Source organism: Palaemon carinicauda, chromosome 7 (assembly GCF_036898095.1).
Source record: "Palaemon carinicauda isolate YSFRI2023 chromosome 7, ASM3689809v2, whole genome shotgun sequence".
Lineage (NCBI taxonomy): Eukaryota > Metazoa > Arthropoda > Malacostraca > Decapoda > Palaemonidae > Palaemon > Palaemon carinicauda.
The window spans coordinates 117,381,588-117,408,945 of record NC_090731.1 but is presented as its reverse complement, the minus strand read 5'-3'; the positions used below and the strand labels follow the sequence as shown (position 1 = coordinate 117,408,945).

At 50.0% G+C, this 27,358-nt stretch overlaps 1 protein-coding gene and 1 pseudogene across 3 annotated transcripts in view; both read left to right on the top strand.

The window, feature by feature from the left end:
• The first annotated feature begins 3,485 nt into the window (after positions 1 to 3,485).
• Rbsn-5 (Rabenosyn-5) overlaps positions 3,486 to 27,358 on the top strand; it is a 197,599-nt gene continuing 173,726 nt past the window's right edge. The window contains exon 1 of one of the 3 annotated variants that reach the window (XM_068376841.1): positions 3,486 to 3,592. The gene's annotated coding sequence lies outside the window, so the exon portion shown is untranslated. Of the gene's footprint in view, positions 3,675 to 3,718; positions 4,058 to 27,358 lie in introns of those variants that run through there. The other 2 variants (XM_068376839.1, XM_068376838.1) reach the window with 2 other exon arrangements.
• On the top strand, positions 9,810 to 9,927 carry LOC137644695 (5S ribosomal RNA; annotated as a pseudogene).

Genomic DNA, 27,358 nt, shown 5'->3' with positions numbered 1-27,358 from the left:
TTTAGGAACTATGATCTCCAATAGAGGGTCTTTAGAATTTGAGTTCAATGAAAGATTGAAAAAAAAAAAAACATATTAGACAATGGCTAGGTTAAGTAAAATTTGGAAATCAAATAAAAAAAAAATTCCTATAAGAATCAGACTATATATCAGTTTAGTGAGATCGGTGTTACTCTATGGAGATGAGTCATGGTATGACAATGAAACAATCTCCAATAGATTTAGTAGATTTGAGAACAATGCCCTCAGAAGGATATTGGGAGTTAAATGGCAGGACAGGATTATAAATGAGACTATAAGAGAGATTACTCGAGTACCATATGTGGATGAAATCATGATTAGGGGTAGATGGAGATGGTTTGGACATGCTCTTCGCACTCCCCAAGAGAGATTAGTTCACCAAACGTTTAACTGGGCTCCACAAGGCACTAGGAGAATTGGAAGACCCAGGCCTATATGGCTTAGGACTATAAATCGCGAAGTATGTGATGATGAATGGAGAAGTATTGAATTAAAAACTCAAGACAGAGATGACTGGCGAAATCTAACCGAGTCCTTTTGAGTCAATAGGCGTAGGAGGAGATGATGATGATAATGATGATGATGATGATGAAGATATATATATACATATATATATATATATATATATATATATATATATATATATATATATATATATATATATATATATATATATATATATATGTTAGGTATATATATATATATATGTTAGGTATATATATATATATATATATATATATATATATATATATATATATATATATATATATATATATATATATATATGTGTGTGTGTGTGTGTGTGTGTGTGTGTGTGACAACTTAATTTCTTGCCCTTCCCAATTATCCCCCATTTTTCCTTCTCACTTTAAATTCTAACTAGCAGTAGCTAGGTCTGCTTCTTTTATTTCAGTGTGTTAGGTAACGTAGGCCTAATTCCTACTTCTGGCTTTCTAGCCTAATGGTTTCTATTATTTCAACCCCAGTTATTCACAGGTTTTCTTTAAACAGCCATTCCCACTTATAATCAGAGCAGTGATTAATGGATGATAGGGGAAGGCACCTGCTTTTAAACGGATTCCCCCATTAATGCCACGTCTCCACACATCAGTGACCTTCCCTCCAACACCTTCCTCTCTCTCTCTCTCTCTCTCTCTCTCTCTCTCTCTCTCTCTCTCTCTCTCTCTCTCTCTCTCTCTCTCTCTCTCTCAGTTTTTATATAAATAGGTGTATATTTAGAAAATAATTTTTTCTCCCTCTCTATTTACCTTCTTTTCCAAGTACAGTAACTGTCCACATTGTAGATAACTACCTTAGCTTGGCTATGGAGCTTGCCATATGGCGAGCTTGAAGCAGTGGAATGATCCATTGCCAGAGTGTGCATGTTTCATAGTGTGTAATGGAGTATCTGGCATCCGAGCATCTTCACTCATATGTCACATTTAGGATAGGAGCGAAACCTTTATACATAAAACCCGCCTTGAATTTTCCCACAATGGCGGTTTTAAATATGAGCTAGAATAATTACAGATAGAGTTTCGGATATAAACTAATTTGCATGGAAACATTGAGAGAGAGAGAGAGAGAGAGAGAGAGAGAGAGAGAGAGAGAGAGAGAGAGAGAGAGAGAGAGAGAGAGAGAGAGAGAGAGAGAGAGAGTTGGAATATGAGGTTGGAGAAAAAAGGGAAGCCTGTGATCTATGGAGAAGTGCAACAGTGGGGAATCCAATAAAAAAACCAGGTGCATTACTTGTCAATTTCTTACTACGTTGAGTATAGCCGTATCCATAAGTTGTCTCTCATCTACGCTTTCCTCTGCACATTTCATAAAACTGTACATTATTGGAGTCTTATCAAATGAATTTCCAGTGAACAGCGGAGTACGCCAAGGGAATGTGCTGTTACCTGTGTTGTTTATACTCCTTGTGGATTTTGTAATGCGTAGAACAGTCGGAGATGGTGGAAAAGGATTGGACTGGATTGGTGACAGGAATTTAGCAGACTTAGAGTATGCTGATGATGCTGTCCTTGTTAGCAGAACACCACAGGATTTGCAATGCTTGCTTACCAGCATGCATGAAATATCACACGAGGTTAGACTGAAGATCAATAGAAGAAAGACAGAGATGATGAAAACGGAGCATGCAGTTGAAGATTAAATATCATTGAAAGGAGAAAAGATTAATGATGTAGAATCATTTAAGTATTTAGGAACGATGATATCTAATACAGGGTCTTTAGATTTAGAGTTTAGTGAAAGAGTGAAAATAGGGTAAGGTAAGTAGAATTTGGAAATCAAATCGTCTGAAATTACATGTGAAAATCAGATTATATATCAGTTTAGTGAGATCGGTGTTATTCTATGGACATGAATTATGGTATGACAATGAAACAATCTTCAATAGATTTAGTAGATTTGAGAACAATGCCCTCAGAAGGATATTGGGAGTTAAATGGCAGGACAGGATTATAAATGAGACTATAAGAGAGATTACTCGAGTACCATATGGTTAGAGGTTCATATATGGATGAGATCATGATGAGGGATAGATGAAGATGGTTTGGGCATGCTCTTCGCACTCCCAAAGAGAGATTAGTTCAACAAACGTTCAGCTGTGCTCCACAAGGGACTAGAATAGTTGGAAGACCTAGGCCTACATGGCCCAGGGATATGAAGTGCGAAGTAGGAGATGATGGATGGAGAAGTATTGAATTAAAAGCTCAAGATATAGACGACTGGCGAAATCTAACCGAGACCCTTTGCGTCAATAGGCGTAGGAGGAGATGATGATGGATATTGAAAGGTTATTTTCTTCTTTTTTTCCTTTTACCATATTTATTTGACCTCTTTTCTAATCTTTTATTCTACAGGCATGTTAGGTCTTTGTCCTTTCTCTGATGCACCAATTGTATCCTTTATTTCCATTACTGCATGTTCTAGTAGCCTGCCTCTACCACATCTATTTATCTCCTTGATCTTTATGTACTCTAACTTCATATTCTTATAAGATCTTCTACAAAACCAAGTGATACTTTTGGTGTTGTATCAAAATTCATCCCAGGCCTACTCAATTTTATACAACTAATGTGCTCCCAACACTCGCAGAAGTCACAAGCTACTTCATGTTGCTTCTTAGTTACAATATTGTCGGGTTCGAAACAATGGGATAATTTCGAGTTATATTTTGAACGCACGTCTCTTCCTCCTATTCCACCTCTTTTCTGTCTCGCTCGTGTCTTTTCTTTGTTGACCATTTTCATTTCAATATTTAGTTTTCCGTTATCTAATACCCTTTTCCTTATTTTTATTGTAGCTTTTACACCAGAACTTTGTTTACATGCGACCTTAGATATCAGGATGCCAGAAAACTTTAAACCAATCAAACAAACTTTGTTTACATGCCATGATATTTTTTCAAAGTATAATCTCTTCCATTTAGTTGAAGAAGAAGAAGAGACTGTCAAAAAGGGGGCGGTACCGTACCATGATGGGATATGTCCCCCACTGTAAAATATTCAGTAGACTACATTTATTAGCAGATCTTCAAATTATTATATGAGCTAAAACTATTGTAAGAAGAAGTATAGATGAATTGATACTAATTTTTAAATTAAATTTTATTCAACTTTGTAATACAGGATAATACATATAAGGTAATTCTTCGCCAATATAAATGAAAGACTCTCTATCGAGGTCACTAGTTTGTTTTGGTTGCGTCAGCGCCATCTAGAATACTAGATCGGTTTCGTTAGTGAACTAATATTTAATTCTGTAGTGATTTTTGCCCGTTTATCTGTAAATTGCTCATACGAATTTTAATTTAAGATGTATTTGTTATATGGAGGAACCCTGTATGAGAAATGAATCTGAAGATCGGACAGGCTCTTATGAATTTATATCCCAGAACTAGACCTCTAGGTATCCTAAGACCCACAGGGCTTTTGTTATCTGGCCATTCAACTATATTGACGAGGCGTATACCTATCCTTGGCCTATCTAGGCTATCTTCTGGCTGTTCAATTCCATTTGGTAGAGAGTAAGTAGAAAAAATGTTATGTTGTGTTTCATTATAGGGGGATGAGGCTATTCCACCATAGCTTACAGCTTCACTCAAAAGTGGAACGTGTCTGGAGGTACTGATGTACATACTTGGGTATTATTGTACTGTATTACATTGTAATGTAACCTAGGGAAAAAAAAAAAAAAAAACTATATAGAAAAATGTCCGTTCTCTTCGAAAATGACACTCGTTCTTGTCGGAAATGAATAGTTTAAGAAATTATATATATATATATATATATATATATATATATATATATATATATATATATATATATATATATATATATATATATCTATTTCCACCGATAATGGGGGACCCCTATTGAGAACTTGGGGTTTTGAGTGGGGAAATGGTATATAATGGTAAAACAAGCTTATTCTTCTCTATACATTACCTACCAGATCGGCTAACTGGTTGTTCTGTTTGTTTGCGGTTGAAATGAAGGTCAAATTTGGTTAAATCGCGTTATTTACTACTGGAAAACATATTTTCTGTTCGAAATGATACCCTGTAATACAGTAAAACTTTACCGATACTTGTTGGTGACTGTAAAACGACAGCCATCTCTCAAAACTCGTTATTTTCTACCCTGTGGCAAAGAATACGACAGTCTAAGGTGGTCTCATGGTGCATTACTACCCCTCAGGTATTTACCATAATGACACAGCATGTAGGTTAGGTTATATGGGGAAGTTTATGTTAGGTGGGGTAGTTTGTTAGGTGGGGAAATTTATGTAAGGTGGGGAAGTTTGTTAGTTGGTGTTCTATCTATCTGGGAGGTCCTATCCATCATTATGCAAGGGCTCGGGTATTTCCTTAGCTTACCAGTACAGTGTAATATGAGAGGGATGGGAATTTATATTGAGGGTTGGAAGGTTTGTAGATCAGTGGACAATGGTCGGCTAATGCGCAAAGAGAAGATTAATGTTGTGTTAGTAATCCGAGGTAACCTTATCGTATGAATCCCCAAGTATCTCTCTTAGGACTAGTTTGGGTAATAATTCTTCCTGAGAAAATAAAAGGTGTTTTTAGTGTATTTAAGGTTACCTAGGAACTACTAGTTGTTCCGTAACCGAAATCCAAATTTCGCTATTTACATTGGGTTTACCTTTTAGCGTAGCTGAAATGGCGAGCCATTAGAATTTAACGAGGGTGTATTACCCCCGCGCTAGTTAGCAGGGGGGTAGGGGAGTGGTAGCTAGCTACCCCTCCCCCCCTCACACACCGGTCAACTGCTCGGACATGGACAGACGTCTCTGTCTTTGTCCTCGCTTGGCAGCCATTGTTTGTTTTGTCTTTACTTAATCACTTACTTTTCTTTTACTCAATATATATGTAAACACTTTTTCATGTTTATGTATATATTTGAGTATAGAAATCAGTAAGTTTCCTTTTCAGAGTTTGTGCTTGTGTGTGTAGTGTACGATATCTCCGTGGAGCCCTCGGCAGTTAGGCCACCATGGTGTAATTTCATGGGTCGCGATCGAGTTTGACTTCGGTCTTTCTCTCTCTCTCTCTTGAGGTCGTTCACCCTTTTACTACGTTACTTTTACTACGCCTTTGTAGCTTCCTTCCCGTGTGGGGGGGTTGCTACGCCGTACGTTTTGTCTCAATTAGTTTATGAATCTAATTGTATTTGTTGATTTTTCATCTTTGTAGAACGATTCCTTTCGGGGTTTTCGTTCTTTCTTTAGTGTCCATTCATTTTTAAATTACATAATTACATAGTTACATAATTATAATTGTTATAATTCTGTGTTGGTTACAGCTCTCCTTCCGTGAGTGTAAGTGGTTGTGGGGGCACGTGCCTGTTGTGTAATTCTTGTTCCTTCCCTCGGGATTCCTCTTCGGAGCCTTCCCAGGGGAATGAATGTTAACTAATGATTTTTGTTTTATTTTTCACAGTTACCGATCTAGTTCGTTTCTGTAATGTGACAACGGAGTGAGCTGTCTTGTTGAGGCCTGGGGATTCGGCTGTTGCTGCCTCCCCTATAGATCTTCATCAGGGGCGTGTCTCCTTCTCCTGGAAGTACTCCCTTGACGATTGACAGCTCTCCAGTTCATTTTAGAACACTCAGGAGGCTCGCCTCCTTGGGTGGGTAACTTTCCTTCCGAGGGAAGTTTTTCCTGTCCAGGCTTGAGTTTTTCCCCTTTTGGGGGTTTTTCCCTTGCCTTTTTTTCGTGCGACTATGCTCTTGGTGCTGAGCGGTCGCACCTGCGGTTACGCTCAAGGGGCTGGGCAACTGCAGGAGCCCCTCTTCGGAGGATTGCTCCTTTTAGGTCACTGGCTGACCCGTCTCTTCTACGAAGTGTTTCTCTTTCGTTCGCGAGAGAGTACACTCATAGAGACTCCTTTTCGGAGGACTCTTCTGCTGTTGTTGCTGTTGGCCGCCTTCGCCGTAAGGCTCACCGTTCGCTACGTCGTAAGGGCCTCCAATCTCCCTATAAGGGTGCTAAGAGGCACCTTTTTGAATCTCCGTATGCAGCCTACAACTCCTTCTTCTTGATCTTCTGCACCTGGTGCAGATGGACAGCAGTCTGACCTCGTCTTCCGACGGGCAACGATCTTCCATGACGGACAACGGTCTTCCGGCAGACATCAGTCTCCTGACGGACAGACAACGGTCTTCCGACGGACATCAGTCTCCCGACGGACAACGTTCCCTTCGGGGCAAAGGGTTGCCTCCCATGGGGGTTCTTCCCTTGCGGGTCAGGGTTCCCCTGCGCGCCCTTCTGCAGTGTTCTCTCCTGCTCAGTGTTAGCGCACAGGCGCTCTCCTGCTCATCAGCGCTTTCCTGATTGCTAGCGCTCTACTGTTCGCCAGCGCTCTCCTGTTCGCCAGCGCTCTCCTGTTCGTCAGCGCTCTCCTGATGATCGTCTCTGCTGTTCCTGTTGGTTCCTGTTACGCACCCTGTGCGCCCATGTTCGCCCTCGCGATCTAGAACTTCGGTTCAGGTCTTGGACAAGGACTCTTCTTTTACGCACAGGATTCCACGCGTTGCCTTCTGCTCGCCAGCGATCACCAGCTCGCCAGCGATCACCAGCTCGCCAGCGACCACAGACGTGTCAACGTTCGCCTGCTCGTCAGCGATCTCCTACGCGTCAACGATCGCCATCGATCTGCCACGCGTGTCAGTTCCCCTGGACACCATCAGTAGCGATCTAGCGCTCGCCTGCTGTGGACCACGATCTCCGGTAGCTGAGTCTTGCCGTAGATCTTCCTCCTGCTCGCCAGCGCTCACCTTTACTTCTGTCCTGTGCGCCAGCTTTTTTCAATTGCCAGCGCACATCTGCGCGCCCTTTTCTGCCACGCACCAATGGGCGCCAACGGTTTTTTCTGACCGTCTAGAATCGCCTGATTAACAGCTTGCTTCACCGCTCACCTACCTGATGCACCTGCGCGCCTTCTGTTAGCGCGATGTGCGCTAACCATCACTAGTCTCTTACGCGTTAGCGATCGCCTACGCGCCCGCGCGATTCTTCGCTTGCGCGCTAGTGTTTTGTTAACGCACCACCGCTCGCCAATGCGCCGTCGCTTGCCGACGCGCCATCGCTTGCCGACGCGCCATCGCTTGCCGACGCGCCATCGCTTGCCGACGCGCCATCGCTTGCCTACGCGCCTTCACTCGCCTACGGGCCATCGCTTGCCAGAACGCGCCATCGCCTGCCTACGCTCCATCGGTCTCCCGACCGCCTGCGCTCACCTGCGCGCCCACGTACGTGCGCGTCCACACGCCCGCGTGCCCGCGCGCCTACGCTCATGCGCGACCGCGCACGTGCGCTCCAATGTTCGCCCTCGCTCGAACCAGCGGTATTCCATTGCGCGGACCAACGGTGTTCCGTCGCGCGGACCGGCGGTGTTCCGTCGCGCGGACCGGCGGTGTTCCGTCGCGCAGACCGGCGGTGTTCCGTCGCGCGGACCGGCGGTGTTCCGTCGCGCGAACCGACGGTGTTCCATCGCGCGAACGTCGGCTTGATTCCTGCAGTATCCATTGCTCGCCTACGGGTTATCGCTCGCCGACCACCAGCTCTCGCCCTTCCTACCACGCTCGCCCTCCTTCTGCGCTCCTTCGCGCACTTTCGTTTGCGCTCCTGCGTGCCCGCGCATGGGCGCTTCCACGTTTGGCCACGCGCAAACCATTGATTTACCATCGCGCGAGCTCCAGGGCGATTGCGACAGCGATTCCCGTCGGGGTTTCGCAACATGGCCAGCCTGGCGAGTCTTCTGGAGCGTATTTCCAGAACACGGTCCTCACCCCGTAAACGCAGAGCATGGCACATGCAGAGCAGGAAGAATCTTCAGGGAGGTCTGAGCAACATTCTTCTTTCCAGAACCTGGGTTGGCCCTTCCCCGTCATTCCCTGGAAGGGTTTTGCCAGGGAGCTTTCCGTTCGAGATTTCTCCGTCAGCCAATTGGTGACTGGGTTACCCCTTCCTCTTCTCCATCTCGTGAAAGGGGCTTACCAGGTCCTTTCCCTCCTCGGTTGCGACCCGAGGTTTTGTACAAGGAAGCTCCAGGAAGATCATGGGTACTTTCCTCCTCTCGGGCTCAAGCACCTTGGCGTTTCGTCGCCAAGTTTCGAACTTGCGGGCAAGCTCGAGGTTGGACCATCTAGACGCAGTGACCTAGGGCTTCCTCTCGAGTGTCTCCTCCGTGGATGTCGACAAGCTCAGACACTCTTCCATCCTTGGGAAGAGCTTGTTTGTGCCCAAGGACAGGGACATGGACAGCGGTTGTGCGGAGGAAGTCGACTTCCGTTTTCACTCCTCCAAGGCGCTTTCTTTAAGACCCTGCAAGCCTCCAGCGCCTCTTCTTTTAGCCTCATCGGCCTAAGTTATCGGACCGGCTACGGCAACTAAGACAAGGTGTCCAATAGCAGTCCCCTCCTGTCAGGGACAGGTAGCACGGAAAGCTCTCCTGGGGGGGCATTATCCTAGAGGGAGCGGCAGAGTTCACAAACTCTAGGATTGGCACCCCCCCCCCCCTTGCAGGTCTCACGCTGGGAGGATGCCTAAGGTTACTCATCCGGATAACAGCTTCCCGATGCCGATTCCTGCACGATCTCCGTGATCAGCCAAGGATATCGCGCCTTGCTCTTACCATCTCTCCGTCTCTGTCAGCGAATTCAGTGTCCCTGACCATCTATGCCATGGGGTCGGCAAGAGTTTTGCCCGTTTGGGCAGAATGATCCATGCCTTAGGAGAAGGTCCTCCATAGGATCGTCGACGGCTTCTTCAGTCGATCCTTTCTCGTAGGAAAGCATCTGAGACGGGAATTCCGTAGTCGACCTCTCAGCTCTGTTCAAGTTTGTCGAACAAACTTCGTCCAGCGTGGAACAGCAGAATCGATCAGACTGGTAACGAGGCGGCGGGACTCCTTAGGCCCTGGATCGAAAGGACGGGTACTTCCAGTTTCCATTCCATCCATCTTCCAGGAAGCTCTTGGAATTCAGCCTAGACTTAAGATGTGGTGTGGCGATCCCGCTGCGGCATCGCAGTTTTTTCCCCAAAGAACTCTCCCTGCTTTCCTCATGGCCGCTCAGGAGCAGGCTTCCACCTCCTTCGCCTTTTGGAGGTCTGGTCAACTCCGGTAGGCTCGGGTTCGACCTTCTTCAACGCCGGGACAAGCTTCCAGGTCCTTACTATGAGTGAGGGATCATGGTAATTTGCTAGGAGCCTTCTCTACTTCTGCCTCAACATCTGGGGTATCTAGCCATGATATTGAGTCAACGGCCTTACCACGTTGGAAACACCGCTTCTCGTCCGATCAGCGAAGTTAAGCAACGTTGGGCTGGTCAGTACTTGGATGGGTGACCGCCTGGGTACGCCAGATGCTGTTGCCTCCTTCTCCGAGCCTTCCCTTCAGTTGACTGTGGCAAGGCTGAGGAGAGTCGCAGTACCTGTTTTCTGTCAAGCGGAGCTTTCAGCCCTACCTTGGAACGTTTCCTGGGTCTCTTTTCCTTATTGACCCGTCTAAAGTCCTGAACGGTCGCCTCAGGATAAGTTCCCTGTGGGGCGGCCCAAGTTCCGGTGGTATCAAAGCAACGATTAACCGGACTTTCTGGCCCCTAGGGGACCAGCAGAACGTTTAGACCTGCAATGGGTGTTGACCTATGGAACCTCATGATGGGAGTGGATATTCTCGTCCTTTCCCCACATTTTGATGCTGTTCTCGGACTCGTCAAAGAAAAGGGGGGGAGGGGGGGGGCGCATGTTCCGGTTCAGGCCTATGGTCAGGACCTGAAGGATACCTCTCCATCATTCAGGCAGGCTTAGGGGCCGTAGTCTGGCCCCTCTACAGATCCTACAGTTCCTGCCGAGTCGCTCCGTGCGCGAAGACTTCACGGTACTGGCGTATTCCAACCAGCAAGGGACGCATTTTCATACCTTGGCATCTTGCAGTAGAGATACTGAGTTGATCCGAGGTCCTCTCTATACCACTATGGGCTCGCTCATTCTGGGCAGAGGAATGTTCTCTCCGACTATCTGGGCAGAGCCTCGCAGATAGAGGGTACCTGGGGGTCTTTGGCCTTTAGTAACCAGCAAGTCCTGGCCTGGGGGATCTGATCGCGACAGCCTGGAACTTCAAGCTTCCGCTGTTCTTCCCCCCAGTCTCAGACCCCAAGACTCTCTGGCAAAATGCTTTCCGGTGATGGTGGGACAACATCGACGCCTGCGTCTTCCCACCATTGTTGTCTGTTGAGAATGGGTCTCAACAAGACCAGGTTGTCTGTCAACCTTTCGATGGCCCTGAGAGCTCCACTGTGACTATACGCGGAACGGTTTCCGGACCCTCTGCTTCCCCTGACGGAACTCCCGGGAGAGCTTCTCCCACGGCACAGGCTACTCTAACAACCACACTACATCATCTTTCACGAGCCGTGGCATCGCTTCGGCTTCACGCCTGGAGACACTACGCCGCCTCCTCAAGAAAAGACAACTCGCTACAGTCGCGGAGCGGAGGTCGCGTCACCTGCGATAGTCATCCGCAAGGGTCTACCAGGCAAAGTGGAGAGTCTTCTGTGGTTGGTGTCGTGGGAGAGATACCTCTTCCCTTGAGGCCTCTTCTCCAGCAATAACGGACTTATTGCTTTTCGGCGGGAGGAAACTCCTTTCCGCTCTCGGCAATGAAGCCTGTCGCTCAGCCTTTCTCTGGCCTTCAGGCTGAAAGGAATAGACTTTTTCCTTCCCGCTGGACCTTTCTTCGCTCATGCGAAGCTGCGAACGTCCCTGCCCCCAGTCGGAGTGAGACCTCCTCCATGGAGCATGGTTCGGACTTTTAGTCCCTTAAGAGATCTTCTCAAGAACCATTACGTCAGGCCCCTGATCGTATTCCGTCTTGGGGGACGGTGCTCCTGCTCACTCTGGCCTCGGCCAGTGTGTAAGCAATCTTCTTGGTCTCGTACGACTCGGCCTTTTCTAAGGAATAGGGGAAGGCAACATTCAGGTTCGCTCCTGAGTTGTTTGCTAGACTCAGAATCTTGGGGTCCCGGCCCTTTGGTCCAGCTCCTTCAAGATTTCGAGTCACCATTCTGTATCAGATGACCCAAACCTTCTCCTTGCCAGTAAAGGAATCGAGGGGTTATCTTTGGGAACAACTGCAGTTTGTCCTCACGTGCAGCCGGGTTGGGAGCACAGGAAGGACACAGGGGAGAGTCTCCAGTATACCTCTTCAGCTCGGACTCAAGGACATTCATCTCGACCTGAATCCAGACCCTCCTCCGTCACGTCGCCCTACAGCACGATGTCGGATACATCGCAACGTCCCTCGCCTTCGAGTGGTATATTACTCTGTGACGCAGGTGCTGCAAGCTGGAGTCTGGAAGCGTCTAATGACCTTCGCAGCCCGCTTCCTGCAGGACGTGACCCACAGGAGTATCGATACGTTTCTATCGCTCTGTGGTGGCTACACAACAGCTGGTCTAACCTCATGCTCCTTTTTGGACAGGTAGCAGAAGGTTGAGGGTATTGTTATCAGGTTTTAGTCTGCATGAACGAAAGAAGTATGTCTGGCCCTTACTTCTTTCTTCATCGTCCCCTCTACTGGGGAAGCAGCATCCTGGTCTCTGCATAGCTGACCTCAAACCTCTGCAGGTAAACCATGCTTCCTTGTGTTCCGAGTATTGAGTCAATACTGTCGCGTCCCCCATACCCTGACGAGGTGGTATTGGGAACGTCCTAACCCAGAGTTCCTTCTGGAACTCCAGGTCAACTGTCTAGGACGGGTCACACTTCTTCCTTCACACACAAGCTTATGTAGGCCACACGTTTCCTTGCGGAGCAAGGAACTTGTGAGGTGCAGGGACTCCTTTTCTCGAGTGCGACTCACTCGGATTTTGAGTCCCCGGGTAAAGCCAAAGCCAGTATGGCTGGGGACTTTCCACTCTTCCTAAAGGGTAAGTCACCCAATGTAAATAGCGTGGTTTGTATTTCGGTTACAGAACAAATGACAAATTCGGAGATAATTTGTATTTTTCCTAACCATACAAACCTTAGCTATTTACACATATTTGCCCACCAGCCCTGTCCCCCAAGACAAGTCCTACCTCTAAGTGAAGTGAAGCAGTTCACCGGTGTGTAAGGGGGGGAGGGGTAGCTAGCTACCACTCCCCTACCCCCCCGCTAACTAGCGCGGGGGTAATACACCCTCATTAAATTCTAATGGCTCGCCATTTCAGCTACGCTAAAAGGTAAACCCAATATAAATAGCTAAGATTTATATGGTTAGGAAAAATACAAATTATCTCCGAATTTGTCATTTTATTTGTTGCTATGATGTCTTCACCAGCCTCATCTGCTTCTGGAAAGTTAAGTAATATCTTTGAATTGTGTAAATGTAAGCTCTTGCTAGTTTTGCTCTTCGATTGAGATCGTAATTAACGTAACGAGCTGTTGCCAGCCGGATGGCGTCATGGACGCGGTCGTTCTTTCTTGTACATTTAGTTAGCCAGAACGTCTTTCCCGGCATTATTTGCTTTAATAACTTTAGCTATTTAGAAATTTAGCGAGGGATTTTTATATTATGTCATTGTTGTCGTGGATTTGGCTATTTATGTTCGAGCCTCACGAGTGCTAGGCTTCCTAGCCTAGACACCTACACACTTCATGCATGATATAACCTTCCTGGTAAAGTTTAATTGAAGCTCAGGCAATATTTTATACAATTAAGATATTATTGCATAAAATTTTCCTCTTCCAAGATAGTATACAAGAGAGTTTCGGTGAACGATTCTCAAGGCTTCTAGCCTAGGGGCTTTAGTATACTTTCTTACATGTCCCCATTGCTATTGTATTGTCTTTTAAGGGGAGACTGACACCTCCTATACCTTTCAAGTCGATACTAATCTCCTGGCGAGATTTAAGAGCAATCCCCCTTCCCTCTGATTAGCCTAGGCTTTCATCCTCAGCTTCGCTGTGAACTGAGTTCTGGAAAAGTTTTACTGGGGTGTTTCGTTTCTTTCTCTTAACCACTGAGTCGGTTTTTGAGCTTAGAACGGGACATCAGAGTAATAAGTCTGTGTTAGGCATCTTACTGTCTTGGTGAAATGATTTCCCAAGTCAGGTTAAGTTGTCTTTACAGGAGGCTAGACCTCCCTAGACCATACATGGAGGTTTTGTGTGACAATTCCTCCTTCCTTGGTCTAGCAGACAGTCCTGTGCTGGTAGATCTTAGACCGAAGAAATGATTTCTTCCTTGCCTAAGATCTCTGGTACGAGATTCTTTTTTCTTGCGAGATTGTATCCTGTGTGCCGCTTTGTCACTAGACTAACCCAACCTGGGGAAATGATTTCCCCTACTTGAGGTTACTTTATGAGATAAGAATCCTTCAAGTTAGGTAATGCCTTCGGGTATTACCTTACTTATAGGACCCTTACCCCTTCCCCTCTGTCTCTTTTGTGTTGGATGAGCCATCACCCTTCCTGGCCGTCATTCTACATTTGACCCTATGGGTGATCTGAAGAATTGGCCAGAGGGTCCCTGTCTGCCGCCGGCTGAGCCGGCTGCCGGCAGGTACCCTCATATTCATTAGAGTGTTTTTCAGTCCTCCCTTGGACTGCCTTCCATAGCCCATGTGGATGGGATATGGTTGGGTGGAAGCCCGAATATAATTCCCCCTTCCACTTGAACCCTCATTCTGGATGTAGGCCGGCAAGGCTGAGCCTTTGCCTTCCTCCATCCTCTCTTTTTCTCTGCCTTTCCTTATGCTGGGCCGGCCGCCGGCAGCTACTAGCTGCCGGCGGCCATGTTGGCCGGCTGCCGGCAACTAAATTGTCAGCCGGCAGCCGGCAACTAAATTGTCGGCCGGCAGCCGGCCACCCAAAGTTTAGACATTTGCCGCCGGGTCCTACTTGATAGAGGGATCCTTCAGCTGCCGGCCGGCAGAGCCGCTGCTGGCGACCTGCCGCCCATTACTCTGAAGACAGTAACTGCCTTCAATAGCCCAGAATAGGCCGGCATATGCCGGAAGGCCCGACAGGACTGGCGGCATGCCGCCGACAGTCAGTGATGTAACCCATAAGTTTTTTCCAACCTACAAGGTGCTTCATGGGCAGCCTATTGTGAGACCATCACATATAAGAGAGTGATTCTCTCTACCATTTAATGGTTATCAACCATTATTTTAATCCCCAATATTGAACCTAGAAGATTGTGTTAAGAAGACACTTTATATCAAAGGATATCATCTTCCCCTAAAATTCATTAAGAATTTAGTGTTCAATATCGGAGGAGGTCATAGCAATGGGCTGGACAGGAAACACAAGTAGGTATCTTTCCTATTTTCTAGCTTACTCTAAACAAGCTAATATTATTAAAGATATGTATGCTTAAATCTGAGATTTTCACCGAATACTTGTATGCTTTTCTTTCTCTACAGGAGGAGCATCCCGAGTGCGGGAACAACTTTTGTAGGGTCCATAGTAAGAACTTCTACGGCCATGACGTGTGCAGGGCCCATGCTCGCTGGGCAGTCACCAAGGGGGCTCTCAAGTACTGGGACCCACAGGTATGTACCGTTTGTGATAAACTGGTGAAAGAGGCTTTTGATGACCAAAAGTCTACTGAGTCAAGGGATGCAGCAAGGGAGACGCTGTGAAGATGGGTCAGGGATTTTCAGAAGAACACCTCTGGCCCATACCTTCCTAATGAGAGGATGAGGGATTGTCTTTTCCCTAGGGCATCTTCGGATGCAATCATTCCCCAGGCTCAACCTGAGATTCTCCTAGTTCAGTTCCGGTAGAACCTGACGTATCGGACGCCTTGCAGGGCATCTAATTGGAGGATAACATGTCTCGGAGGAGACTGAGAACAATCTCCTAGTGGAGGAACTGAATCAGGAGGATGACGTACCTCCTGAGGCTGAAGTCGAAAAACCGAAACGATTTCGGTATCATCAGCCGCGGTGACTGAGCCGGTGCCTTCGACTTCTTCCACTGCACCCCAGTTAGATTTCATCACGAGTACGTTGCACTCGCTGCTGTCTATGGTGCAGGACATTCAGAAGAAATCGTCCGAGAAAGAAGCTTCTCTTCGGACGGAAATGCATCAGCTGGTTGCAACACGTTTAGCCCCGAAGAAGCTAAACGTCAAGGATCTCCCCGCTTTCTCTGACGTCAACCCCTGGAGATACGCAGAGCATATGCCAATGTCGAGGGGGAAGATCTTCCTCTCGGAGAAACTGGGCACTGACCCAGTAGAGGAAATTTAGTTTTTCCCCAGCAAAGGGGCCTATTCGGATTGCTATGTCCGTCTGAGGACGGAACCTGCATCCAAAGAGGAGACAGAGCCGAAGGAGACCATTGTCCTCGAACTCTCTAAGGCCCAGGCCTTATATACAACCACCTTGAAGGAGAGGGCCTTTACTAGCTCCAAGGTGCCGGCTCTCAGCAAAAAGCACCTGTCCTTTATTGCTGACCCCAAACTTGCCTTCCCCTTTATGGACAAAGGGTTTAAGGCAGTCGAGGCAGGGAAACCTTTCCCTACACTGGAAGAGTGTAGACACTTTTCCCTCGCCTTTCCATCAGACGATGCAGACTAGAAGGATGTCCACAACACCTTCACAGTCGGGAAGTTGGAGGCAGATATTGCCGAACGACAGTTCGGCTAAGACCTCCCGAAGTTGTCAGAATTTCTCCTGCGCAGGGAACAGGAGACAAAAGAACGTCTTGCTGCTTCCATGTCTCTGCAGACTGGCCTAGAGACTATGGCAAGCATCCCGGACACCCCAGACATGTACATGGTCTTCGCCAAATCTCATTTAGCGACAGTCACCAAGGACCTGTACAAGGGCTTGTAGAGAGTTCGTGTTCGCCTCGGCTGTGGTGAGGCACGAACCAAGGAAGCTGATAGCCTCCAATATCTGGGGAAAAGACCTCTTCCCAAGCGAAGTGGTCAAATAGGTCGTGGACAAAGCCGCAACGGAGAACAGGAATCTCCTCTCCAAGTGGGGCTTGTCCTCTAAAAGAAAATCTTCAGCTGATGAGGGTCCCCAGCCGAAGAATAAATCGAAACGACCAATAGTGCCAAAACAACAGCTTCCCATGGCCACGGTGCCCCAGACGGTGGCACAACCAACCACCACCTTCCAACTGGTGCCCCAAACGCTGGCGACCTAATCGCCTGTGTTCACCCCAGTCTTCGAAAGGCAGTCAACAACCTTTAGGCCGAAATCTCGAGGTTCCTTTCGAGGATCCTCTAGACGCCCCTTCAGAGGTAGGGGCAACAAAGGTGGACATAGCTAAGGAGGTAAATCCTCCAACCAGCACTCAAAGTGAGATGCTACCGGTAGGAGGGAGACTTCTCCTCTTCCGGGATCGCTGGACCTTCGATCCCTGGGCCCGCAGCCTAATCAAGAACGGACTAGGGTGGAGTTGGAGCTCAACTCCACCAAACTTCCCTCAATTCTTCCAACACTCAACTCCCATACTGGAAGAATATGTTCAGGAACTCCTGAACAAAAGAGTTATAAGGAAGGCGAAGTCCATCAGATTCCAAGGAAGGCTATTTTGTGTTCCGAAGAAGGACTCGAAAAAGCTCAGAGTCATTCTGGACTTATCACCACTCAACAAGTTCATAGTGAACTACAAGTTCAAAATGCTGACCCTTCAACACATAAGGACCCTTTTGCCCAAACGGGCATACACTGTCTCCATAGACATGACGGATGCGTACTGGCACGTTCCAATCAGCCGTCAAGTTTCCCCCTACCTAGGGTTCAAACTACAGAAAAGAAAGTACGTTTTCAGAGCCATGCCCTTCGGTCTAAACATAGCTCCAAGGGTATTCACCAAGCTTGCGAAGGCAGTCTTTCATCAACTACGCTTAAAGGGAATTCAGGTGGTAGCCTACCTGGACGACTGGCTGGTGTGGGCAGCATCCGAGGAAGAGTGCATGCAAGCCTCCAAGGAAGTGATCTAGTTTCTGGAACACTTAGGATTCAAGATCAACTTGAAAAAGTCTCGACTATCTCCAGCTCAAAAGGTCCAGAGGCTGGGCGTCCACTGGGACTTGCAGTCACACTGCCTTTCCATTCCATCAAAGAAGAGGAAAGAGATAGCAGGGTCTGTCAAAAGACTCCTTCAATCCGCCAGGATATCAAGAAGGCAACAGGAGAGAGTGTTGGAGTCCCTCCAGTTTGCCTCAGTGACAGATCCAGTATTGAGAGCACAATTAAAAGATGCATCAGTGAGTTTGGAGAAAATACGCATCAATCGCTCGAAGAGATCTACAAAGACCGATACCAAATCGTCTGCGATCACTACTCAAGCCATGGTCAGAGGCCAAGAACCTAAAGAGCAAGGTACTTTTGCAACCACCTCCACCGTCAGTCACCGTTCACACGGATGCCTCAAAAGAGGGGTGGGGAGGTCACTCTCATCATCGGAAAGTCCAAGGAACCTGGTCTCCCCTCTTCAAAACCTTCCACATCAATTTTCTGGAAGCCATGGCAGTTTTTCTCTCTCTGAAGAAACTGAAACTTCGTTGCTCAATCCACATCCGTCTGGTTCTAGACAGCGAAGTTGTAATGAGATGCCTAAACCGACAAGGCTAGAGATCGCCTCACATAAATCAAGTGATACTTGCCATCCTCCGACTAGCGGAGAAGAAGAGATGGCACTTGTCAGCAGTCCACCTTCAAGGGTTCCGCAATGTGACAACGGACGCTCTATCCAGGGTCAACCCGATAGAGTCAGAATGGTCCCTAGACGCAAGATCATTCTCTTTCATATTACGCAAAGTCCCAGGACTGCAGATAGACCTCTTCGCAACGAGCGACAAGAAGAAGCTACCCCGGTACGTAGCCCCGTACGAGGATCCTCTAGCGGAAGTGATGGATGCAGTGTCCATGGATTGGAACAGATGGTCCAAGATCTACCGATTCCCTCCAACCAACCTTCTGCTGAAAGTCCTCGACAAACTGAGATCCTTTCAAGGGACAGCATCAATAGTGGCCCACAAGTGGCCCAACAGTGTTTGGTTCCCTCTGGTAACGGAACTATGCCTGAAGCTGATCCCGTTGCCGGACCCAGTTCTGACTCAACAAGTGCAGAAATTGACTGTCTCAGCTTCCTCAGAGAAAACCCAGAACCTTCATCTCATGATTTTCTCGCCTTAGCGGTCAAGAAACGGTTTGGGATTTCTAGGGACAGTATTAACTTCTTAGAAAAATACAAGTCAAAGTCAACAAGAAGACAATATGAGTCTTCCTGGAAGAAATGGGTGGCCTTTGTCAAGGCAAAGAAACCTAAGGAGATTTTTACGGATTTCTGTTTGTCCTTCTTCATCTATCTTCATGAACAAGGTTTAGCAGCCAATACGATTACTACATGTAAATCTTCCCTAGCCAGACCGATGCTTTACGCCTTCCCGGTAGACTTTTCTAAAGAAATCTTCAACAAGATTCCTAATGCCTGCGCTAAACTTCGGCCCGCAGCTCCTCCATAGCCCATTTTATGGCCTTTGGATAAAGTTCTTCACTTAGCATCAACTCTGAACAATGAAGATTGCTCGCTGAAAGACTTGACTCAAAAGGTGATATTCTTATTTGCACTAGCCTCAGGAGCCAGAGTTAGCGAAATAGTGGCCCTCTCGAGGGATGATGGCCACATTCAGTTAACAGACGCCGGAGAACTGAACCTCTTTCCGGACCCGATGTTTCTCGTCAAGAACGAGCTGCCCACTAAGAGATGGGGTCCCTGGAGAATCTGCCCTCTGAAGGAAGAAGCATCCCTCTGCCCAGTGGAATGCCTAAAGGTCTATCTTCGTAGAACTTCAGACTTTAAGGGAGGTCAACTTTTCAGGGGAGAGACTTCTGGTTCAACGTTATCCTTGAAACAGATAAGGGCGAAAATCACCTATTTTATACGCAGAGCGGACCCAGACAGTACACCCGCAGGTCATGATCCAAGAAAAGTTGCCTCATCTCTGAATTTCTTTCAGACAATGTCGTTAAAAAGCCTTCGCGCTTACACTACGCGAAGCAATTAAAGGAAATAAAATTTCATGTATTGGCGGCAGGCAGTGTGATAAAACCTGCCGCTTGATTACTGCGAAGAACAGTGCACTATTTGGGACTTTTAGTGAAGGGTGTACATGATAGGCTCTCAAGGCATATCATGTTGAGTATTGTGTTTAGTGAGGACACTATACTGTAGACTCTTCTATCTACACAGGTGACATTAAGCATAATAGACTAACACAAGTGCCAGGCATACTTATATGCACAGTGTTCCTAGTAACAACAGAATACATAGTGAAATTTTTATATTTCCCATAGAGTGGCTGGTGTTTCCTTTTCAGGTGAAACTTATTTTATTTCTGTTATTACTGTTTATGCTTATTTTATTTCTGTTATTACTGTTTATGCTTTTATGCAGAATTGTTCAGCGTAAAATGTAATTGAATACAACTATGATTTCTATTTTTATTGTAATAAACAATAGAATGAATCTTTGCGTCTATTTCGCCTCAAATATTCTAGATTAAGAATAAAGTCAGAGTATCCTTGATTCTATTAATATTTAAGAAAATATTGGGAACTAAGGTTACTACTGTTCCAAGCAAACAGGTAAGAACTGATTGTACTAAACTGTTTTTGTTCCGTAACCGAAATACAAACCACGCTATTTACAGAGGGTTTACCTTTTAGCGCAGCTGAAATGACGAGCCAATAGTTTTAACGAGGGTTAATTACCCCTGCGCTAGTTAGTGGGGGGTGGGGAAGGGTAGCTTGCTACCCCTCCCCCCTCCACACACCGGTGACTTGCTTCACTTCACTTTTGGCTCGGCGGTGATCAGACGTGTCTGCTCATCGTCCTCGTGACAGCCTTTAATTTTCTGCTTTTTCTTTTCAGCGTGTGTGTTGGTTGGAAGTTGACCTTCATTATTATTTCTTTACAATGCGTACATGCCCTGGAGTTGCCGGTCGTCCTTGTGGGACTTTTATGTCGGACGTAACTACGGATCCGCACACCCTCTGCCCTCAATGTCAGGGCCGACGGTGTGACCAGGAGAACATGTGCCGTGAGTGCAGGGAGTGGTCTGCCTTCCAGTGGGAGAGGTTTGGCCGTCGGCGTAAGAAGAAGTCCAAGAGAGACCGTTCTCCTTCGGGGTTAGCCTTGAAGGAGGAAGGTTCTCGGGACTCTTCTTCCGCCGCCCAAACCTCCTCCGAAGCTCCCCCTCGTCCGCCTCCTAAGGAGAGTCGGCCGAGTGGGAGCGCAGGCCCTTGTTCTGTTTCCCGACCTTGGGTGGGGGGAGAGGGCGTCGCCTCCCATAGTGAGGCGGTTCCCCCTCCTCCTCCGGGGGAGGTTATTGATAATGCCTTAACCAATGATGATCTTTTACAGATTTGGTCGTCCCTGGGGCTTAAGGGCTTGCCCTCCAAGGTCGCTTTTATTGACCTTGTCTCGTTGGGGGCCGCTGTTAAGCAGTCGCCGGCGGTAGCAGAGGTAGACCCTCTTGTCTATTGTCGACGTCGTGGTGACAGAGGCCTCCGACGTGCCTGGGCAATCCGCCGCAGGTGCTGTTGCGGATGATGGTGCTAAAGGCTCTCCTCCCCCTTCCGTACATCCTTCAAAGGGGGAAGTGAGTCCTTCGGTCTCTGCTGCTGCTCAGCTTCCTTCTGAGGGAAGTGCTTTGACGGAGACTCCCCTTCGGAGGACCGATGGTCCCGACGATCTTCCCCGAGGCCACCTCCGCCGTAAGGCTCACTGTCCGCTACGCCGCAAGGGCCTCCCTTCCCCTTACAGGGGGACTAAGAGGCGCCTTTTTGGGTCTTCATCCTCCGAGGGGGACTCTCCTCGTCAGCCTCAACCTACAGCTCCGTCTTCTTTGAACCTCTCTGCAGACCGTTCACCATCTCCTGCCAGATCTTCGCCTTCTGGAGAACTCGTCACCCGACGGGCAACGGTCCCTTCGGGGCTAAGGGATCCTTCCCTTCCTCGAGCAGTGCTAACGCACAGGCGCTCTCCTGCTCGCCAGCGCTCTCCTGATCTTCAGCGCTCTCCTGCTCGTCGGCGATCTCCTGCTCGTCAAGACTCTCCTGCTCGCCGACGCTCACCTGCTCATTGGCTCTCTCCTGATGTTCGCCCTCCTCGCCAGCGCTCTCCTGCTCGTCAGCTCTCTTCTGAGCGTCAGCGCTCATTTGAGGACCATCGCCCTGCGGTCTCTGACCATCCTATAGTTCCTGCTGAGCTCCCTGCTCACCATCTTCCTGGTCCTGTGACTACGCAACATCGTGCTGCGCGTGTGTCAAAAACACATGTTCGCCAACGCGCCAGCGATCTTCCAGTTCCTGCTCGTGAACGCACCGCACCACCTGCCGCGCCACCTGTCCTTTCACATGACACGCGTCGACCTTCTGCTCGCCAGCGATCTCCGGCTCACCAGCGATCTCCGGCTCACCAGCGATCACCTCCTCGCCAGCGTTCACCTGCTCGCCAGCGCGCACAGGCGATCTTAGTATCGCCTATTCAACAGCGACAGCCGGCACGCCAACGTTCTCCAATGCTCATGAAGGAACATGGTTCGCCAGCTACTAGCTCGCCATCACGCGATCGCTCTCCTGTGCATGCTGCTCGCCATCACGCGATCGCCCTCCTGTGCATGCTGCTCGCCATCGCACGATCGCCCTCCTGCGCATGCTGATCACCATCGCTCCCCATCACGCGATCGCCCACCTGCGCATGCTGCTCGCCATCGCTCGCCATCATGCGATCGCCCTCCTGCGCATGCTGCTCGCCATCGCTCGCCATCACGCGATCGCCCTCCTGCGCATGCTGATCGCCATCGCTCCCCATCGCGCGATCACTCACCTGCGCATGCTGCTCGCCATCGCTCGCCATTGCGCGGTCATTCACCTGCGCATGCTGCTCGCCATCGCTCGCCAACGCGTCGACATGCCACATCGCGCCATCGCCAACCTGCGCGACCGCGCTCACCAGCTCATCATCGATCGCCTGTGGATCTACATCGCCAGCGGTCTTCCTCACCCACGCGGCAGCGCGTTTCCTCGCCGTCGCGCCAACGCTTGCGTTCGTCGCCTCGGACACACGTTTATTCACCTACCCGCCCACTCGCCTGCGCGCCCGCGCGACCGCTCGCCTGCGCGCCCGCGCGACCGCTCGCCTGCGCGCCCGCGCGACCGCTCGCCTGCGCGCCCGCGCGACCGCTCGCCTGCGCGCCCGCGCGACCGCGCGACCGCTCGCCCGCGCGACCGCGCGACCGCTCGCCCGCGCGACCGCTCGCCCGCGCGACCGCTCGCCCGCGCGACCGCTCGCCCGCGCGCCCGCGCGACCGTTCGCCCGCGCGCCCGCGCGACCGTTCGCCCGCGCGCCCGCGCGACCGCTCGCCTGCGCGCCCGCGCGCCTGCGCGCCCGCGCGACCGCTCGCCTGCGCGCCCGCGCGACCGCTCGCCTGCGCGCCCGCGCGATCGTTCGCCTGAGCGCCCGCGCGACTGCTCGCCTGTGCGCCCGCGCGATCGCTTGCCCGCGCTCCCGCGCGACCATTGTTCGCGGCGAATTCCGCAGCCGGTGGTAGCAGCAGGAACGCGTGCTCCTAGACGGCACTCGGGATCACCTCCACCCAAACACAGGTTGGTAGTGCAGGACGAGGAGAGGTTAGTACATCATTCTTCCCCACCTTCTTTTCAGGCAGGTACCGTGGTGTCCACTCCAAAAGATCGCCCGATCCCTTTCCCTTTAGCGAGGATTTCGGACTCTGTGTCCTTGGAGCAACACAAATTGGTTTGGTCCTCTGGCACGAGCGTTAGTGAGGGTTATGAAATCAGCACTCGCCGACCAGGGTAACAAACCAACGGCTGTCTCTCCTACACTGAAGAGAAAGAGAGGAGTGGACTTCGTGGTGACTTCCCCCAGGGCGAAGTTGGTTCCCAAGAGGTCGGTCGCGAAGGTCCCTTCTCCTGCACGAGTGCTCTCTCCTTCTCCCATGGACGAGGCCTTTCCGTCCTCAGGTGAGTCCAGTGGGGAGGTAGTCTTCCCCTCGGCACCAGGGGGGGAGACTTCGCTTCATGCAGGAGAATCGTCTCGTGAGGAAGGGGCCCCTCGAACCTCGTTGTTGGGATCCTGTATCCCTCCCAGGAGGGAATCCAAGGACTCCAAGACCGTCCCTAAATCCTCTGCAAGGATTCGTCAGGAACCCACGACTACCCGGGGGAATGTCCACTTGTCACCCCAGGAAGAGATCCCTGGGGCAGGAGACTTAGCTGCCAGCCCGCAGGGAGGAGAACAGCAAGAATCCGAACATGCCTTCTGGCAGGTACTAAGCCTGATAAGGCAACTTAACGGGCTTATGGATCCAGTCATCGCCCCCCGTGAAGGCAAAGACACGATTTTGGATGAAGTGTTTGACGTTCGGAAGGCCCCTAAGACCAGTGCGGCTCTGCCCTGGTCTCGGGGGCTGAAGAGTGCCAGGGCTAGGGCCAACGCTCAGCTCGCTCTTCTTGCCTCCTCCAGTTGTTCCACTGCCGGGAACAAGCTCATCCCTCCTCCTCTTCTTCAGCAGAGGAGGTATTTCGAGATCCTGGGTGAGCACAACCTCGCTCTTCCTCTCCATCACTCTGTGGAGGAGATGGCGAAGGGAGTTACCCTTGAGAAACTCTCTGCCCGGCAGGTGTCGTTCTCGGCAGCAGAGATCCTTAGCCACGAGAAGGTCGCTAAGTGTGCCATGCAGGCCACTTCGTGGCTGGACTTTTGGCTAGGATCTCTGGGCATCCTATTGCGATCGGAGGACTTGTCCAAGGAAACCAATAGGAGGGCCCTAGAGACCTTCTTGCTCTCGGGCACCCGCTCCATCGAGTTTTTGGCGCACCAGGTTACCACCCTGTGGGCCAACTCGGTGTTGAAGCGTCGCGATGCTGTGTCCGAGAGATTCCATCCGAAGGTCCCCGCCGTGGATGTGTGTAGGCTCCGACATGCTTCCCTTCTGGGGGAGAACCTGTTTGACCCTCAAGACATGGAGCGAACGGCTGAGAGGTGGAGGAAATCCAGCACGGACTCCCTCCTCCATAGGGCCCTTACAACTCGGCCCTATAAGCCTCCAGCCCCGCCACAACAGCAGCAACAGCCTCATAAGGCTCCCAAACAGGCACCGGCAGCTAAGAAGGTGGTGTCTAAGCCCCAGCCCTTTCCGGCCAAGGTCAAGAGGGGCGGTAAGTCCTCCAGGGGAGGCAAGACTCCTAGGGGTGGCGGCCGCGGCCGCAAGCCCTAGGGGTGTCAGTCCCCCTGCATGTCCACCTGTGGGGGGATGCCTTCAGCGTTGCGTCCGCAGGTGGCAGCAACACGGGGCCGATGCTTGGACGGTCTCTGTGATCGGCCAAGGCTATCGCGTCCCTTCACAACATCTCAACCCCCCCTGACAGCGAATCCAGTGTCGTTGAGCTCCTATGCCACGGGATCGGCAAAGGGGCTGGCCCTTCAGGCCGAAGTCGAGACCATGCTCGAGAAGGGTGCTCTCCAGGAGGTCGTGGACGGCTCCCCAGGCTTCTTCAGTCAACTCTTTCTTGTAGAGAAGGCTACTGGAGGCTGGAGACCCGTCATCGATCTCTCAGCTCTGAACAGGTTTGTCAAACAAACCCGGTTCAGCATGGAGACAGCAGACACGGTCAGACTTGCGGTGAGACCACAAGACTTCATGTGCACACTGGATCTAAAGGACGCGTGCTTCCAGATCCCAATCCATCCGTCTTCCAGGAAGTACCTGAGATTTTGCCTAGACAACAAGATCTACCAGTTCAAGGTGCTGTGTTTCGGTCTCTCCACAGCTCCTCAGGTGTTCACCAGAGTGTTCACCCTGATTTCGTCTTGGGGGCACAAGAACGGCATTCGTCTCCTTCGTTACCTGACGATTGGCTGATCCTAGCAGACTCGGAGTCGACCCTTCTTCGGCACTGAGACAGGCTTCTGGATCTTTGCCAGGATCTGGGGATCGTGGTAAACCTCGAGAAGTCCTCTCTGCAGCCGTCCTAACGACTGGTTTATCTAGGCATGCTAATAGACACCAATCTCCACAAAGCCTTTCCATCAGACGACCAGATAGCAAGACTGAGGAGGGTGGCGGAACCCTTCCTCAGGCGAAAAGAACTCCCCGCCCAATCGTGGTTACGTCTCTTAGGCCACCTATCCTCCCTGGCCCGTCTAGTTCCAAACAGCCGCCTCAGGATGAGATCCCTTCAATGGCGGCTCAAGTCCCGGTGGAATCAAGGATCCGATTCCCCGGGCATTCTGGTCCCAATGGGGTCTCTGGAACAGACGGACTTGCGATGGTGGCTGGTCGACGAGAACCTGCGGAAGGGAGTGAGTCTTCTCGTCCTCCCCCTGGAATTGACTCTGTTTTCGGACGCGTCAAAAGAAGGGTGGGGGCCGCACGTTCTGAACCAGAGGGCCTCAGGCCTTTGGTCAGAATCAGAAAAGTGCCTACACATCAACCTGCTAGAATTGAAGGCCGTCTTTCTGGCTCTTCAGCAGTTCCAACGGTCCCTGGCGGGTCACTCCGTGGTGGTGATGAGCGACAACACCACGGTAGTGGCTTATATCAACAAGCAGGGAGGCACTTTTTCGCAACAGCTATCCCATCTTGCAGTAGAGACTCTGAGGTGGACCGAAACCCACTCGATAACACTATCAGCTCGCTTCATTCCTGGCAAGAGGAATGTGCTCGCCGACAGTCTGAGCAGGGCTTCGCAGATAGTGAGTACCGAGTGGTCTTTGGATCCTCAGATAGCCAACAAAATCCTGACTTTGTGGGGTTCCCCGACTGTGGACTTGTTCTCGATAGCCTTGAACTTCAAGCTGCCCCTGTACTGCTTCCCAGTCCCGGACCCCAAGGCACTCTGGCAAGATGCTTTCCAGCAACGGTGGGACAACATCGACGTGTACGCCTTCCCACCGTTCTGTCTGATGAGAAGGGTGCTCAACCGGACCAGACTATCGGTCAACTGTTCGATGACTCTGGTAGCTCCGCTATGGCATCACGCGGAATGGTTTCCGGACCTTCTGCAGCTCCTGACGGAACTCCCGAGGGAGCTTCCTCCACGACACGAGCTTCTCAGACAACCCCACTCCGGCGTCCCTCACAGGGCCGTAGCCTCACTTCGGCTTCACGCCTGGAGACTATCCAGCGTCTCCTCGCGGAGAGAGGCTTTTCGCAACAGGTTGCGGAGAGAATGTCTCGGCACCTGCGAAGGTCCTCTGAGGGATTCTACCAAGCAAAGTGGAGGGTCTTCTGTGGTTGGTGTCGTGGAAGGGGTATCTCTCCATTCGATGCCACTATTCCAGCAATAGCGGACTTCCTCGTGTATCTGCGGGAAGAAATGCGCCTTTCTGTCTCGGCAGTGAAAGGCTATCGCTCAGCCTTAAGCTTGGCCTTCAGATTGAAGGGTGTGGATATTTCTTCATCGCTAGAACTCTCTTTACTCATATGTAGCTATGAGCTTACCTGCCCCCAGTCGGAAGTGAGACCCCCTCCTTGGAACGTGGTTCGAGTCCTCAGGTCTCTTAAGAGACCTTCCTTTGAGCCATTACGCCAGGCCTCCGATCGCCACCTGTCTTGGAAGACGGCTTTCCTACTCGCCTTGGCTTCGGCCAAGCGAGTTAGTGAACTTCATGGTCTCTCGTACGACATCGCCCATTCAAGGGGATGGGGGGAGGTAACGTTCAGGTTCGTCCCTGAGTTTGTTGCCAAGACTCAGAATCCTGGAGTGCCGGATCCTCGGTTCGACTCTTTCAGGATCCCGAGTCTCCGTTCTGTAACAAGCGACC